Below are 17,687 nucleotides of genomic sequence, written 5' to 3'. Positions count from 1 at the left end.
ATCCAGTGGAATAGCACCTGATGTAATACTTTTGTGAAAGAGTACATTACATTATAGACCGAGTGAATTCTTTATGTGTGTGAAAGGGCAGATAGTATACATTTCAGTGTACTAAAAATGAGCTTGACTCTGCAAAATATCACCTTATATTTTGGCACTTTTACTACTTGTTTCCCGCAACTATACAATTTTAGTAATGGTGTATGAATGCTATTTTGTGTGCTAAAATATTTCGCAACTTTTGTCCTTATGTCTTTGTACTTTTTTTTTTTTCCTGGGAAAGTAGAGGAAAATGTTATAATATTCTTTATAGAATAGAAGATAGGGACTTTAATCACTGAGATGATGTGATTACCATTTTTCTATTGATGTAAATTTTAGACCAGAATGGTTTAGAAGATACAGTAAATCATTCATAAACATCATTTAGTCTGCCAGTCCCTGCGTGTTCATAGGAATAAAATGTTACTCCGGTGCTTGAGGAAACCATAGTTTACAAGAAAAAGAGGATGCACAGAGAGAATTAGCACTCCATGGGAGCAAGGCTCAGACTAGAAAATTAAATAATGGTGCTCCACATTTTGTTAGTAGATGACATCCAGACTTTAAACATACAGGCAAGGATACTTCCTTGGAAGCTAGAGGTAAATGTCACTTGCTTAAGTTCATATTTGGAACAAAAGAAGTTGACAATTATAATACATATTGAAATAAAATTTCTAATTTAAAAAATCTTTAAACTGATTACATATTTTTTCTTAATGTCATATTAAAAGATTTGGTGATATTAATGAATAGAACATTAAAACTAGTATTTCAGAGATTAGAAAAGAAGTAAAAGTAATTAAAATATGTTTTTTGATTTTGGGGATTTTTGTTTGTAAAATACCTTCGAGTGCTTATACCTCCCAAAAAGTGTGGAGGACATAGGTCAGTGGAGAAAGAAAAATAACAAGATAGTTCTTCCTTTTTTTCTCTTTTTGAGGGGAGGGAGGTAATAAGGTTTATTTGTTCATTCATTCATTCATTTATTTATTATTATAATTTTTAATGGAGGTACTGGGGATTGAACCCAGGACCTCATGCATGCTAAGCCCACACCCTACCACTGGGCTATACCCTCCCCCCATTCTTGCTCTTGATAAACAGACATCACAGGCAGATCCACAGCAATTAATTATAGTACAAAAATCATGTAAGTGATTACATCTCAGAGATACATAAACAATCACCTAGAGTTGTATGGAGCTAATTACATTAAGAGATATTGGGGAAAAGGGAAGACTAGGAGTCCTTCTTGAGTGACTGCTAGGAAATGCCCATTTTAATAAAAATTCTCCTTTAAACGTATATTGTAGTCATGTACCTTTTTGATGAAGTCCTTCAGTAGAAAATATGATTAGATTTGTGACAAGGCCCTGTGATCATCTCTTGCTTTTGTCTACCCAGCCCTAGTTGACTTAGATTGTAACGATGGGAAAAATCTTATCATTTGATCAATGTAGAGTTGCAATTTCTTCATCTCACAGGATTAAAAATTATTCTGTGTGTATGTGGTTGAGATGGGTTGGGGTCCCATTAATTGCAATTGCAATGGCTGGAGCCAGGGCAGAAATGAGAATGTTTGCAAATCACAACCTTGGGTCATGAGATCTGCTTCCGCTTCTGCTCGTAGCTAAACCATGTTTTATTGCACTTGAAAGTGTGCTTGGTGGTTCTGGGTGGACAATAATATTCAATGATGGTAATTCCAGTCTCACTGAGAAATGGCTAATTAGCTTTTAAAATTGTATATCTATGTGACACCAAAATTACTAAACCTATTGCTTTTTACTTGCCTGGATTTGTTATTTTGGCTAAAGCCTTTGTATTCAAACCCACGTTAAAAATTAGCCAACAATAAGGGCTGAAAAGAACTTTAAAGAAAATTTAAGCCAATTTTTTCATCTTGGAAATGACGATAATTGTGATGAACTGAAGAGACCATGGAATAGTGTCCTGTGACTGTGAGTCACCCTGGAGCCCTATTGTGACAAACAGAAGCAGGAATAGTGATGAACCAGCATAGCTAAGTCTTTTATTTGACACGAACCCAGTAACATCAAATACTATTTTTTAGGAAGGGAAGTAGGCTAAGTCTTTTTGAAATGTGGGTAACAGACTATTGCCTGGGTAAGCTAAGTCAAAGATTCTAAAAGTTTTAGCCTTAAAAAAATTTTTTTTTTGGTAACTGTGATTTCCAAGCAAAAAACAACTTTTGCTTTTAAAAATAATGTCAATTGTTAGGTTGATCTTTTTCATTTCAGAAACTTAATTCTAAGGCAAGGCCCAGTGTTTAATATTGTATGTGCCTCAATGAATTAAAGGCCTTGAAGGACAGTAAGACAGAGCATATGGCTGACATGCAGACGGCAGCTGAGGCAGTACGAAATTCCTACTTGCAAGAAATGGTTTCAGCCTAAATCTTCCAGATTAGTTATTTTATTTACTAGATTATAGTTCATGTTCCTTTTTGTTTTGACTGGGTCCACCCCAGTATGGAAGAACTGGAGAGTCTAAAACTCTGACCAATGACACAGTGCAGCTAGTCTGTTAACTCAGACAATGACAGGAGCCTGCAACAGTTAGTACCTGTGCCAGGCAAGGTGCACTTTATTTTTGCTGTAGCAAAATCCTATGAACTCTGGTCATACTGCATTATCCTGGTTAACATAGAACCATGCTTAGGCATCAAATTTTCCTTGGAAGTGATTGTATAGTTGTAGATTCTTAATTAACTTGGAGCTTTTATGTGTATGGTGTCAAAATATAGTGCATAATATTGTATATTGTTAAGAGAAAATTGACATGTTGGAAAGCAAATGTGAATGCTAAATTAGCATTGTTTTAATTTTAAAACATGATTTTAAGTGTCATAAGGCATTTGTGCAAGTTTTGTGTAAGTGTTATACTTTTGCTTTTTAAAAGGGATCTGGGGTTATCGATCTGCTTCAGCAGCCTTTAGTTTTCCATATACTTACCTTTATCCAACTGCCCCTCTGCTTGCCTCTTCATCCTTTTAGAACTTCCGCACTGTGGTGTGCTTGTGGCTGTACCACTTCTGTGTTTCTATGTTAGCAGTAATTAGATTCAAGTTGTGGTTTTGCAAGATATTTAGTTTGTCCTTTTTATTTATTTATTCATTTTTGTAAAATAAGGATAATAATATTTGCCTTGCAGATTTATTTTAATGATGTGCATAAATGTATGTAAAGTTTCTGCTGCTCAATAGGTGCTCAGGAAACTAACTAGAACGTATGTTCATCCAGGGAAAAGTCTGTGGTTTCTCTTTGTTTCCCTTTGGAGTGGATATTCAAGAAATGTTGCCAAATAAGAAACTACTCAGATGCAAACACAAGAGTACATGCTGAAACTGGCTTATAAATGCAAGCCAGCTGGCTGCTCTAGACAAAGTCTTAGGAAAAAAGTCTTCTCCATTTGATTCACAAATACAGAATGGAATCGCCAGGCTTAACTGGCTTGTTTTTTTGAACTCTGCACTGCTGCGTAACTGTGACAGCATTAAGAAAAGGGTACAAGGGTAAAGTAGGCGGGGACCATTCGAAAAGCAGTGTTATAACCATCTCTGTGGAAGAGCCTACAGGCAAGTCCATGTAGGATACCCTTGGTATGGATGGTGTGACCTCAGGCTAGCACAGCCGATAAGCGAGAAAGAGAAACCCTCTACCCAACTTGGCAGATGTCTGTGTGTGTGTGTGTGTGTGTGTGTGTGTGTGTGTGTGTGTGATATGAATCTGTTCTATAACATGACTCTCTGTCTGTCTCTCTGTCTCAAGTTTCACTTGAAACTTGGTTAGGTTTTCACTTGAAACTTGATTATATATATATATATAAATAAAATCAGCATTTCCACACCCTTTTATGCTCTCCCTTATATCACAGGGCTGGAAGTCCGAGAGTCTTATTTTCCAGACTCCTTTGTTTTTGATGTTGTGGGTATAATTTACATTCTGTCAATGAAATGGACTCAAGCAAGATTCCGAAGGCAGAATTGAGGCTCAGTGAGCCCATATATGAAAAAAAATTCCTTTGCAATATAAATAATAATCTCCCTAATTTTTTGATTTTGTGTTTGAAACTGCAAAGAGAGGGTTTCTACCCCACCCCCACTTAAAGCAAGAAATATCTGTTTGTTCAGCATTTGCTGCAAGGAATGAATCCTTTATTAGACAAAAAGGTGAATGTCTTTTCTTTCCCTTTAACTTGCTTTTTGTGTGACATTGTTTGAGAGGCTGAACACAGTATTTTTAAATAAATGACAAGATGTCACCTTTGAGTGGCACAAATTTAGAAGCAATAGTAGAGTGTTTTATTATGATTTCTTTATAGTATGAAACCCAAAAGTTATTTCTCTATGCGTTAGTCATGAAATCACATTGAAGGAAACATTAAGACAGTGATTGGGAAGAAAGGCGAGTGTGAGGAGGGCAGGACTAAGGAAACAGCACTAGACTCGTGAGAAGGGAACTACATGTATTACTGAGCAATGTGATAATTCTCCCATGTGAATAGTTCATCTCCAAGAAGCATTCAGTCTGGCGAGCTATGAACAAGATCTGGCCTTTGATAAACACATCCATTTTAATAGCAGTTCCTGAGCTGAAAGGTTTGGATTCTTTCAAGGAGACATAAGTTCATGGCACTCAATCTCTGAAAATATGAAATAACTTCCTAGTGTGCTGCCTTGAAAACCATCAAATTATGCTAGAATCATCCTTTTACACATAAAAGGAAACATAGGATATTACTAATTAGTTCATCTCCCTCTTTATTCCTAAAATGATTTAAGGTAAGAGGCTAGATGATGTAATAGGAAAATATTGCTTCTTGGCCTGATGTAAAGTGAGGAATTGCCCAAGATTAATCACTGTGGTGTCTTCCGTATCACACCTTTTCTGAGAAGATATGGGGAGTCTGTCATTTAAAACTTCACTGCAATGGACCATATTACAATAAAGTCTTAATTAAAAAAAAACCTCCTGATGTGGGGTTTAAGATAGACTTAAATTCATCCTAGAATCCACCTAGTACTTGGATTGTTGTGATTCTGAAGCTTACATATAACCACAGAATTGATGTAAACCCACTTCCCTGGAAAATTTGTCCTCTGTTCTTTTTACTGTCTTGGTGAATTTGGCAAATGGTTGTCACCTTTCAATGGCACAAATTTGGTAACAATAGGAAGATGTTTTATTACAGTCTCTATATTACATGAATTCTAAAACTGAGTTTGGTGATTGGGAGGGAAGTTGGTTAAGAGGATAGTATGCTTTTCATCTACTGAAACAACCCCTAACTTGCAGGAAGGTGATTGTAGAATTACTGAATAACATGCAGTTTCTTCCTTGATTGAATAGGTTTTCACTTAAAGCAAACGGTGTCGGTTTTATCTTGCTGAGAATTTTTTCTAACCAATATTTTACAAGAAATGTTTCCTTTTACAAGAAATGTTTTTTAAAAAGAGTTTATAAGCAGCAGAATTCACAATAGCCAAAAAGATGGAAGCAACCCAAGTGTCCATAGACAGATGAATGGATGAAGGAAATGTGGTATATACATATAATGGACTATCATTCAGCTTTAGGGAGGAATGAAATCCTGACACACGCTACAACATAGATGAACGTTGAGGAAGTGATGCTAAGTGAAATAAGACAGTCACAAAGGGACAAATATTGTATGATTCCACTTTTATGAGGTTAACTAGAATAGTTCAGTTCACAGAGACAGAAAGTAGAATGGTGATTTTAGGGGGCTGGGGGAGTTGGGGATGAGGAGTTAGGGTTTAATGGGTATAGAATTTCAGTTTGGGAAGATAAAACAGTTCTGGAGATGGATAGCAGTGAGGGTTGCATAAGAATGTGAATGCTAAAAGCCTCAGAACTGTGCATTTAAAAACCGTTAAAATGACAACTTTATGTTATTTTGTCACAATTTAAAAAATGAATTTAAAAATTAAAAAAACAAGAGCTTAAAATGACTCTAGCTGCATCTTCATGTTCATCCCTTTTTGTAATTTAAGAGGGGAATGAGTTCCACTTCTCTGTGTATCTGCTCCTTTAAGACTGAATAAAACGTCACCAACAGTGTTTTGCCTCTTTTTAAAGTATCTCTTTGTAGGCCATCAGCTCTAAGATGTATCTGTATGGCTCTGAATTCAGATAAAATAAAGTTACATCTAGCATTTGTTTTACAATTACAAATATGGAAGGAAAAATTTAAAATATAATACTATTGTTTTAGGAAATTGTCTTTTCAGAGATTGTGTACGTGATGGTTTACATTAAAGATGTGATATTATCATATCTTTTTTATTATTGAACCTACTTAAAAATGCACATTTGGTTATCAAGTTAAAGATGCTTACAAAATATTTTCTTATTTGCTAAAGTGAACCCCCCCATTGATGATCTGCTTCTTGTTCCCTCATGAATATTTGACTGACTCTTACTGTTCTTTTACTTTTTTGAAGTAGGCTAATAGAAGACTTTAAAAATAGGCCAGTAGACCAGAGTAGCCTACTTACTTAAAGTAGGCTAATAATGCCTTCAGAAGTTGTTTATTCATCTGTTTATTTTCTGATATAATAACCATCGTGAATACCTTTATGTGTCAAAATTTCATGCCAATAACACTAAAGTGAAAATGATTTTCACTTTAAGTAAGGTCACAATTATATATCAGGTGTTTTAAAATTCAGATTCTCATCCAAAAACTTGCTTGAGATTTATTTTAGGAGAGTTGCTTCCCCCCACTGGATGGTGGTAAAAGATAGGTGAGAAGACATGACTCCAAGCACTTAGACATATTTTGACAGAATATAAAGCATCTTGAATTTCCCCCCTTAATTAATCCCTTTTTACTGTGAGTCTATTGTTAATTTTTGAAAGAACTTTTTCATAATTGCTTAATTCTTTTATGGATAAGATAATTTAAAACAAAACAATCACGACAAAGATTAATCAGTGACTTGTAGCACTGTGTTGAATTTAAAGGGGGAAGTATTTTTGATGCAAGCACAAACACACTTGGAAAAGTTTCAGGAAAGTTAGCACAGAAGTCATACAAGCCATGAGTAGGGCAAGGCAGGGACAGGTGAGTCAGAACTTTCATTGTTAAATACATCTTGGGCAGCAGTGACCCTGGCTTTGGACAGATTCCTAAGTTTTTTTTTCTACCCAAATCTATTGCAAAATGGAGAATTTTAAGTGCTCCCAGGAGGTAGTTATTTCAGTGAGAGTGAATTTCATGGTGGAAAGTCCGTGTAACTGAAGTCCGCTGAAAATCCTCAGATGTTTCCTCTTGAGTGGTTTGGATTTATTTTGGGTCAGTCTGAGTAAAAGTCAGGTGCTTTTTCACATGGGGAAAGTGAGCTCTTCTGAGGCACCTCTTATGAAAGCCAGAGATCATGGCAGGGCTGGGCCAGCTTCTCCATTCTTTATGGGCCATTCCCAATCCAAACTCTTCTGGAAACTCAAAGACTTTGTTTTCACAGCTTCATTGGTGATAAATTTGGACCTGATCTGATGTGGGGCTGTTCATAGTTTTAACTGGTTCTACTGATTATAAATATTGGTACATTTAGCTCTGGAATTATTAGTGTTTGATTACAGATGCTACCCCAGATCCTGCCAGAATTATTCCCTAATGTGGTGTGTGTGCACATTAATCCAAAAATCAGAATATTGTCTGAATTCCCAAACACTTCTGGCTCAAAGGATTTCAGAAAAGGAATTTAGGTGAATATTACTAGAAATATTTTTATTACTACTGCTAAGTAATGATAATCTTTTATGAAATGTATGAAATATTTATTTATTATATGCATGTTACGTGCCAAGCACTGCGCTAGGTACAAGATATATAATAGAGAGGAAAACGTATATAGTCCCTCGTTCTAGTTGGGGAGACATCACATGCTATATAGTTACAGAGACCTATACATATGTATTATGTGTATATTTTATATGTAATTATATTATATCAGATATATAATTACACGTATATTTATATATAATTTTACATATAAAAATATAAATAAATACAAATATAGTTACATATAATTACATATAATATTGTCTATATTATCTTACTATTTGAAATATATCAATTATTTATTATAATATAGATAATATAGGTAACTATTATAAATAATCACCTGTACAGCTAAATAAATACCTATTGTGTTAAATAGTATTAAAAAAAAAGAATAAAGTTAAGGAAAAATGGGGGGAAGATCTAGTTTAGACTGGTGAATCAAGAAAATATTTGAGTGGGAATCTTCAGAGTTACTAAGAGTAGGCAGGTAAAGGAGATGGGAAAACACTCCATCTAGAAAAAAACAGGTTGTGCAAAGGTGCAGGGGTAGGAAAAATCTTGCAAATGTAAAGGGTGGAAGAATACTTGGTGCATGGCAAGGGATAAGAATCTGAGATGAGCTGCAGTTCCAGAAGTAGGCAGAGGCTACATTATTTGAACAGGCCATGGAAAAGACAAATTTTATCCTATTTGCGGATAGATCAGCAAGCTGATATGATCAAATTTTATTTTAAAATTATCATTCTAGGATATAATAAGAATTTTACAAATGAATTAAAGTTGCACAAAATTTGAAGGAAAAAATTTCAGATGGCAGATGTTGGAGGTAAGACCAGAGTGAAGGAACAGAAAGAGATAGAGTCAAAATTTAATTTGGAGAGAAGATTGGCAGGGCTTAGTAATGGATTGGTCACAGAAGTTGAGGAAGAAATGCACTCTTCTGAGTGAATGGAGGTCTCATTTGCCAAGATTGAGAAGACTGGAAGAGGAGTGTGTTGGCTTGGGCTGGGGTTAGGAGAGAGCCTGAGTTCTGTCCTGGACGTGTTAAGTTGGTGATGTCTGTAGGATATCCAAGTGGATGTGTCAAGTAGACATTTGGATACACAGATCTGGAGCTGAGCTATACGTTTGGAGGCTATTAGTTTAGAAGTTGTAATATAGTTGAATTTAAAGCATAGACACAGACGAGAATATTTAAAGAACGAAAATAGAGAAGGTCCAAGACTGACCTTCAGCCTTGTTGAGGAATTTCCACATTTGAAAATCAGGTAGAAGAAGAAAAGGCAGCAATGGGGAGTGAGAAGTGGCCTACCTGGTGGGAGAGGAACTTGGTGGCTGTGGTATCAGAAAAGCCAGAGGAAAAGGCGTTTCAAGAAGCAAGTGCTGAAGCTTGTTGAATGCTGCAAAGAGGTAGGAGGGAAGGGGTCTGAACAAGCTCCTTGCTGGTGACCACAAGGGGTTACTGGTGGCCTCAGCGAGAGCCTTTCTGTTACTGGATTGTGGTAGGCCAGTCAGTGATGGGGTGGGGAATTCTTTCAGAAGCAGAAACAGAGAGATAGAGGAAGAGGCAGGGACAGAGATTATTTAAAAGGTAGGAGCTATGAGTGCATGTTTGAACAAGTAAAGTAGATGCAGAAGATGCCTGGGAGAGGAGGACTCCAAGGAATTGAGGCTACAATTTTTTCCGTATCAGGGTACTGAGGGTTGTATATACTTCAGACAGTTTTAATCCTCACAGCACCACTTGGAATAAGCATCACAGTTGTAATGCCTTATTGCATCCCCAATAGCTAGGAAGTCCAACAGGAACGGCCCCAGGCTTACTCATGTCTATTAGAAATATCCTTGAAGTACAAAGTAAAGTGAACTGTTCCTCTGCTGCTCCTCTTGCTTGCCTTCCAGTCACTGCTGAGTCTGCTCTCCGCAGGGCTCAGGGCCTCACCCTCATTTCCACTTCGTCCTCTGTGCTCTCCCTCAGTCCTGACTTTATGTCACTGTGCTACTTTGCCTGCCTTGGTGAGTTCTCTTTGAAGTGTATTTTCCCATTCTTGGGAAGCGCCTGTAACACCCACAGAAGCTAATATTGATCACTTCTCGTAGCACATCTTGGGTTTATTCACTTAATTATTAAGTGACTACTGTGTGCTAGGTACTATACCATATGGTGGTGAACAAGCAGACATGGAGCTTATGTTCCAATATGTGTGTGTGGGGGTGCAAATGGTTGACAAGTGAACTGATAGTTTTTTTTAAAGATAGTTTCACGTAATGATGAATTCTATGAAGAAAATAAACCAGGAAAATGTGATGGAGAACTGAATATTTCCTTTAGATTGGAGTGTCAGGAAAGTTCTCAATATTGTGCTAAAAGAAAGACCCCTCTCCACTGAAGGTAAGGATGAAAGCAAAGAGAGCCCTCCTTGACCCACTGGATGGGATGAGAAGAGTCAAAGAAGTTAAGGGGAAAGGAACCTATTCCATCCATTTACTCCCATTGCACAGATAAAGGTCCAGGAGGCAGAGTTATCTAGGCTATTCAAGCACATTTGACTGAAAAGGGATAACATTCCAGTCTCTGTCTAGTTGTTCTTTGAACACAAGCACAGTTCTAAGCCTACAGTTGTCTCTGAGAAGCCTTGAACAAAGTAATCTACCTGGGTTTGCAAGTGAGGCTATTACCAAACTAAGTATCTTAAGGCTAAATGATGTACATGCAAAGGCACTGTGGATCATTGAAAGACAGTGGGAGACATCAAATCAAAATTTTCACGATCATACCATGTCATCATTATGAAATGTCATTTTTTTTAGACCATTAGGTCTTAAAAGTCTGCCAAAGGTCACTTAGTCTCCCTTCTTTTCTAGGAAGGAATGTGCCTAAATTTTCCCAGAAAGATGGGCGTTCCCTTCAGAGAAATAGATTGCTCAACCTTGCTCAGTGGCAGCCAACTCCAGAATCACAAAAATTAGGGCAGGATTATTTTTCATATCTTACCAAAAATTCTGCATAGAAATTCAAGGCTCTGCACAATGGTCTGCCCTTCACTGTGGGCAGAAAAAGATCCAGAAATTTCTATTGCTTGATTGGTGTGACAGTCCCAAGACTGAGAAGATACCTGGGGTGTACCTTAGCGTATAACTGTGGAGTGTGGCTTGGGAAAGTATGGAGAGGTACTTGTCCTGATTAGTCTTTTTCAACTTGTGTCTAGTGTAGGAGATTATAATCGAAATTGGCTATACAAAACCAGGAAATAGACTATCTATTTTAAAGGAAAGCTAAGGGAATGGAATGATAATTAAGTGATTAGGAAATAAGATTTGTGAGGGAAAACTGAAGAAGATGGGAAATGATGACGAGAAGTCTGAAGGTATCAGGTCCAAGATGGGTGCTTATTTCTCCTGTCTTCTCCTCATCCCTGGGCAGGTCCTCAAGGTCCCTTTGAAAATCCTCTGGAGTGCCTCAAGGAACCTCTCCGAGCCCCAGCTCCTACTCCCATTCTGAACCTCCTCCTTCAGGTTTTCCTCCTCCCTCTCCCCCCTATTTCTTCATGCCTGGTTTGTTTCTCCCTACCCAAGCCTTTAGTTGATTGTCTTATTAAGCTGTGCATTTTCTCGGTCTCTACCCTTTACGTAAGAACTATTTACCACTCGCATCTAGTGATTAACTAAAGGAAGACCCTTCCTGTTGGCTTCTGGCACAGAGCTTTGCTTACTAAATGTGTTTCTGAGTTGAATATTCACAGTATATTTGCCAGGGCTATCTTACGTTAGTCTGGTGCTTCGTGAATGAGGGACAGAGAGGGAGAGAACAGTGCATCTCTCTGTTCACCTCAGTTCCCAGCAACTTGATTTCCCATTCCAGCTCTCAGTGATGAAGATGTTTAGACTAACATTGATTTTCTCAGACTGTTGTATTAGTTGGGACAGGCCAACTGCTATAAGACAGAACTTTAAAATTTCGAAGCTTAAAATTTGGATTAGTAATTCAAAACAAAGTTTTTTTTGTCACTCATATTACATCTTTAGCTTGGCTGGCTGGTTCCTGGGCAGCTTTCCTCCAAGCAGCAATGTAGGCTGTAGGTCCTTTTCTTGATTCTTAGACTTCTCCATTCCATGGGTACAAGGGGGAAAAAGAGAGAGTATTGTGAGAGTCATATACGTTACTCTTCATATACTATTACTGTTCATTCTGTTCATCTTCCCTTGACCAGCACCTAGTCACAAGGCTACCAACAATTGCAATGCTGGTTATGACATGTTGCCCCAAAGTGTACTTGGGAGGAAAGAAAAAAGAATTTGGTGAACAGCTACCTAGTCGTTGGCACAGATGCCGCAAAGGAGTTCCTGTTTCTGTTAATCAAATGACTCTAAATAAAAGCAAAGAAAAAATATGACAGCCTCAAAGGGTATATACAAAGTCCTCAAAATTCTTACAGTTGGGAATCCATTACACTTTGATGTACTGAGTTATGGAAATGAAGTTAAATATATGAAATTATATGAGAGTTAAAATATACATGGTTGATATACCAGAACTGTGACTCTGCCAGTATATTACATGTTTCTCCTGGCAAAACAATGATCAGTATTACAGTGTACACTGAAGACAGTTCAGTCTCACTTTGCCATTTTTGCAAGATGTTTGACCCCTTCGCATTTCTCTCATTTTTTGTACTTTCAAAAGAGGAAAAACTCCTTTGTTTTATCTGCTTACGTGTGTAATCATGAAAGAATGAATGGACAAATGAAAGAGAGAGAAAGAAAGAGAGAGAGGGGGAATTTTCAGTAAGTACTAAGGGAAAATCATGCTTAGTACATAAACGCCCCCACACTTATTTTTATGACCATTTTTGGTGCTGTTTTGTTAAACAATTGTTCTCATTAAATTTTGAGATTTTTCTGCAAACTGTGAAAAAATAATAAAAAAAATAGGCAGAATTTTATTTCAGTGTTTGTTTTGGCACCAAGCTTAATTCTTTTTATTTCCTTTTAGTTATACCAGATTATCCCTCTATCTCTCAGCATTCACTCCTAACACAAGAGTGCTACAGGCTTCTGGGTGGAGTACATATTGAAAATAATTAAAGTGCAAGCAATTTCACAAACACCATTACTTGGAGGAGGTTTGGGAAAAAGAACAGAGCCTGGAGAGAAAAAGTAGAAAATAGCTACAAACTAGATAAGACATCAGAGAGCCCAACTTTTTCCTAAAACATCCAACTTTGTAGAACTATCGTGATGGGAGCAATATGGCCTATTCAAAGGCATTATTGAGTGTGAAGATGGAAGAGACAGGAAGGATTCCAAGTAGAACAACGAGTGATCTGTACCAAGAGTCTGGCAGATTTGGTTTTGAAAATTCTGTCTGTATTCAAGAAACTAGAGCTTAATATTGTTCCATTGCCCTTCTTTCCTGTTGTAGAGAGCACCTCCAGTGTGAGAGATGCTGTGCCAGACGTGGCCCAGTCCATACATCCTACTGAGGAGTATCAGTTAATATCGTCCAGCAGTTCAAGAACCTTGACTATCATTGAAGAAGAGGTTGAATAGCTCATGCATTTAGAAGACATGGCCTGAGGCAGCACCGGCACCTGAACAAGATGGGGTGCCATCCATGAAAGCTCTGGGTCTTGCCTCTGGAGTGAAGGATTAAACTGCACTAGAGGCAAAGCACCCAGGAAAATGTGTTGGGTGAGTCCCATCCATTGCTTACCATCTATCTTTGCAATCTCATTCATCCAAGCAACCTTCATTGAATTACCAGTGTGCAAGACAGTCCAGGGCAAATGAGCGGTGCATGAGACACTACCTTGCTTTTTAGGACTGTACAGTAGCTATAATAAAAGATGGACAGGGCTATCTGATAGATGCAAGTAGAAACCACAGGGGTGCGCATCTCTCCTGGTGAGACTAGAGAAGCTTCAGAGAGGAATTTCTAGGATTGATTCCACTGCGTATTTTAACCAGGCACCCAAAATCTCAAATTTGTAGGCATGTTAGGATCTGAACCTTTACCTTTACACATGAGTAATTTATTTTACAACCTGTCCTGAAATTACAAGTGTAGCCTAGGTTTTTCGCCTGAGGTAGAACCAGGTGTATAAAACCCGTTTGGTGCTCAGAACGCACATAGTTTATGAAGACCTCTTCAGGAATCTTAGGAATCACTGTTTAAGATTTCCCTGTGTCTTTACAGTAAGTAGAATGACTCCAAGTGGCCAAATATTTAAGGCATGCCTGATTCTACTGTTCCCACGCAAATCTGCTTTGTAGAAGGAAAAGACAAAGCAAACCCAAGGTGACATAGATTATTAGAGAGGAGACTAGATTAAAATACAGTCAGAAGAACCATTGTAAGATGGCTTACATTAGACTAAGTGATCTGCTTTTCTATGCATTCACATGAAAAATATGTATTTACTGACAAAAATATCAGTAACTATGCTCAATATATGAATTGCAGCTACATTTAAGACAGATGGTTGGAGAAACTGTCTTGGACCTAAGTATCACACTTCTTGCTTTTTACTGTCAACAAGTTAGAATTAGTCATTTCACTTTGAAGAAATAAGGATGTGGTTATTTCCCATTGTCTCAGCTCCAAGTGCCTAAAACTGTTTCCTCCAAGGAGCCAGGGTCAGGGAAGTCTTGGCGCCCGCTGGATGAGCTCTGCTTTAGGAAACCAAGTGTGCTCTGTCCTTATTCATTACATTCAAGCTTAGTATCCCTAAAGATCCTCTAGTTACTTTTAACATTTGCAAACTATATATATAGCCATGTTTCCATGGTCAATTGAACTGCAGCTAATTTGGGAAAAGTTTCTTGTATGTGATATTACAGTATACAGGGTTTTTTGGTTTTTTTTTTTTTATTTAAAGTGGCTGAGGAGAAAAATTATAGGCTAGAAATAATGGAAAATATTACATGCTGAGGACTTTAAAATACTTTTAGCTGAAAGGTCTAGGATTCTACATAATGCTTAGAATTAATTCCTTTTCATGCCCTCCCTACTCCTAGCCCAATTCTCTTTTTAGAAAGATTTTTAAAGAATAAGAGCTGAATGCTTCAGAGTCTGTCACCATTTCATCTGCATTTTCACAAGCATTTTGGCAATTTCATGAGTCACTTCTTCCTCACCTCCCACAAATAGCGTGGGTTAAATGGAGCTATGGGAATTTTTTTTTAAGTAATAATTCTGACTTCAGAATCTAAAAAGACATCGCTTACATTAAAAACACACACAGAGACAGCAAATGATCTACCAATACAGCTGCCTGTGAATGTTCCATTAAGACCGATGCTGCTGATCTGTGTTTTGATGGTTATCCTTGACCCTTCGCTGTTTGGGAGGCAGCTTTAAATCAGAGGGCACTGGGGGACTGACCTCATTACCTTTTTTGTGCTGATTCACTGTCCTACAACTGTTGTCCCTGAGGCGCGGGGCAGACACTGCGCTGTCATCGCACTACCATGGAAATGTGTGCCAGTAAAAATCTTTGCAGGCTTGTGTGATTTTTACGGCTGTTTTCCATTAATGTTATGTTAGTATGACCAAGAATATATTTTGTTCTCTCCTCCACCCTGGGTAAACAATCAAATGCTTTTAAAATCCTGCAAAACAGCTTTTATTTTAAAGTTCTGATCCAGGGACTCGCCTTGCGACATTACCCGATGTTTTGACTGTCCCCTAGTGGCTGTTTTGAATCACATTATGTTTCAAGAAGAGAGTTTGTCTTTTTGTTTCTTTACCATGTCTCACACAAAAACCTGTGTGCTGGGAGTTGTCCTTTAAGAATGCGATGCTTTCCTGTTTGAAAAGAACAAAAGAATAACAATGAATTTCAATCTGTTTTGCCTTATCTTTGCTGTAGTTGGCAAACCCCAAACCTCTTAAGCGTTAAGTAAATTGACCCACACCTGTGCAGTCCCCGTCAGTGAATGCGACAGTTTAAGAATAGTCATTCTTTGAAGAACAAACTGCTTTTGTCTGCACCATTCAGTTTAAGGGAAAACGACTTCTGGAATCCTATCCAAGCTCTTCGCGCTCTGAATGATTTCTACTGCCCCTCTGATTTCAGCCAGGACGCTTGTTTGTAATCACCAGCTTTCAATAATTTAAATAGGTAGTTTTTCAGCCAACTATTTTTATTCAAAATGTGACAAAAGCTAAAATTGCATGTTGAATTTTATCCAGGAGCTGTCTTCTTATAAGACACGCCAACCGATGCAGAGAAATTGTTCATTTTCTTATGACATGTCGGAAGCACATCTTTACTTTATTAGCAATCTAACATGAAGCCTATGATATTTTATGTATCAGTTCAGTTGCTTACTAGAACCAGCAGGGAGGGCATTTTAAGATTTAATTCAGTGTGCTGAATCATCAAACATAACCACACCCAAGCTGTATTATTCTTCAAGAGACTAAAGATTAGCTTTTCATTGTCTATTTGAATTTCAACAAAGATCGTCTTGGTAGTTGCATTTTCACCAACCATAATAAAGATCACTTTGAATAAATTTGTCAGTATGAATATCGCTACTTAGTATTTCTGTAAGGACCCTAAGTCTTTTGTCTAAATTTTCTTTTCTACTTTTTGCATATAGAGTGGACCAATTTCTTAATCTCAGCAAGAACTGAATCAGACAGAATCTAGATTCCTTAAGAGAAAAAAGTCTCTTGTTTCAAACTTTCTTTTTTTAGTTCAATAATTTTTGCCTTCTGGGCCAACAAAAGAGGTCACTCCGAAAAGTCCCAAAGCTGCAGAATTGCAAAACTGAGAAGCTTGGTTAAAGGTCTTCTGTTTTGTGAAATTTGCTAGATTTTTGCCAAGTCCTTGACTTTGCACTAAAAATGTTTTAGAGAAGGCTTGTGTTTTCCTTTGTCTGGGTCCTTGTTCAAAACACATCTATGAGGTTGGTAATTGCTGTTAGTAAATGCAAATAGAAACAGTTGCCTCAATGCAGTCCAGTGGTCCTTTTGCCAGTTCCCAGGATGCCACCCTTCCCTTTCTTACTGTGGCTTTCTCAAGTCTTCATCCTTCTCTTCAAATCTTCCCCCCAACTCCCTGCACTCACTGTCAGTAGATTACCTTGGCTGTTAACTCACAGAGGAAATAGACTCTATTTATGGTAACTCCTTCAAGTTCCTTCCACTGAACAAATGCACCTACCTCTGCAGTCTCAGGAGCAGGGTTGGGGAGGGAGGCAAGGAGATTCCTCTGGTTTTCGAAGACCAATCCCTCCACCTCACTTCCGTTCCTCAGATCCCTTGCTCCATCTTTTCTCTTCTCTCTCATGTATCTTCAGTCTTGTATTGGTTACTGACTCAGTTCCGCAGCATATAAACCTGACATGGTCTCTCCCAGAGTATTGATTTAGGGTCCGTGAGAGTCCAAGTGACAGCTCCCAGCTCCCTCCTGAACACAGAGGCCACAGGTGGCTCCTTTGACAGAAGCTGCCACATTTTCAGTTCTCTGGCCCTGCCACCCTGGCCTCGGGGGATTGGACTATGATTGGGGCTGTAGCCAAAGGCAGCAGATGTAAAGGCCATAGCCAAAGGCAGCTCAGATGTGAGAGCCAGAACTACATGGTGCCTGAGTCCTGTTTGAATTCCTGTTTGCAAGTAACAGAAAATGATTCTGCCTAATTTAACCTCAGCAGGATACTCACTGGAAAGATGTCTATGGTTCACATAGCGACAGGGGCCTGAAGGACTTGGTTTAGAAAAGAGGCAGAAGCCAAGGTGCTCTGAAGAGCTCTGCTGTTAGGAGCACAGCACGTTATACAGGAAGAGCAGCATGTTTAAT

General features: G+C 38.0%; 1 protein-coding gene across 7 annotated transcripts in view; it reads left to right on the top strand.

Annotated features, from left to right (window-relative positions):
- SCEL (sciellin) overlaps positions 1–17,687 on the top strand; it is a 266,901-nt gene that overhangs the window by 108,005 nt on the left and 141,209 nt on the right. Inside the window, exon 2 of one of the 7 annotated variants that reach the window (XM_064493054.1) lies at positions 13,301–13,569. The exons of the other annotated variants lie outside the window; for them this stretch is intronic. The gene's annotated coding sequence lies outside the window, so the exon portion shown is untranslated. The remainder of the gene's footprint in view (positions 1–13,300; positions 13,570–17,687) is intronic. 7 annotated transcript variants of the gene reach the window in all.

The sequence above is a fragment of the Camelus dromedarius genome, chromosome 13 (assembly GCF_036321535.1).
Source record: "Camelus dromedarius isolate mCamDro1 chromosome 13, mCamDro1.pat, whole genome shotgun sequence".
Taxonomy (NCBI): domain Eukaryota; kingdom Metazoa; phylum Chordata; class Mammalia; order Artiodactyla; family Camelidae; genus Camelus; species Camelus dromedarius.
The sequence above is the reverse complement of the archived record's forward strand: the minus strand, read 5'-3'. Positions and strand labels throughout refer to the sequence as shown.